Source organism: Panthera tigris, chromosome X, assembly GCF_018350195.1.
Source record: "Panthera tigris isolate Pti1 chromosome X, P.tigris_Pti1_mat1.1, whole genome shotgun sequence".
Classification (NCBI taxonomy): Eukaryota; Metazoa; Chordata; class Mammalia; order Carnivora; family Felidae; genus Panthera; species Panthera tigris.
The window spans coordinates 83,292,512-83,293,236 of NC_056677.1; positions in this window are offsets into that span (position 1 = coordinate 83,292,512).

Consider the following 725-nt stretch of genomic DNA (forward strand, 5'->3'; position numbering starts at 1 on the left):
CCTTTAGGTGTGCTGTTAGATTTTATATTTGGGATTTTTCTTGTTTCTTGAGATAGGCCTGGATTGCAATGTATTTTCCTCTCAGGACTGCCTTCACTGCATCCCAAAGCGTTTGGATTGTTGTATTTTCATTTTCGTTTGTTTCCATATATTTTTTGATTTCTTCTCTAGTTGCCTGGTTGACCCATTCATTCTTTAGTAGGGTGTTCTTTAACCTCCATGCTTTTGGAGGTTTTCCAGACTTTTTCCTGTGGTTGATTTCAAGCTTCATAGCATTGTGGTCTGAAAGTATGCATGATATGATTTCAATTCTTGTATACTTATGAAGGGCTGTTTTGTACCCAGTATATGATCTATGTTGGAGAATGTTCCATGTGCACTCAAGAAGAAAGTATATTCTGTTGCTTTGGGATGCAGAGTTCTAGATATACCTGTCAAGTCCATCTGATCCAATGTATCATTCAGGGCCCTTGTTTCTTTATTGACCGTGTGTCTGGATGATCTATCCATTTCTGTAAGTGGGGTGTTAAAGTCCCCTGCAATGACCACATTCTTATCAATAAGGTTGCTTATGTTTATGAGTAATTGTTTTATATATTTGGGGGCTCCCGTATTCGGCGCATAGACATTTATAATTGTTAGCTCTTGCTGATGGATAGACCCTGTAATTATTATATAATGCCCTTCTTCATCTCTTGTTACAGCCTTTAATTTAAAGTCTAGTT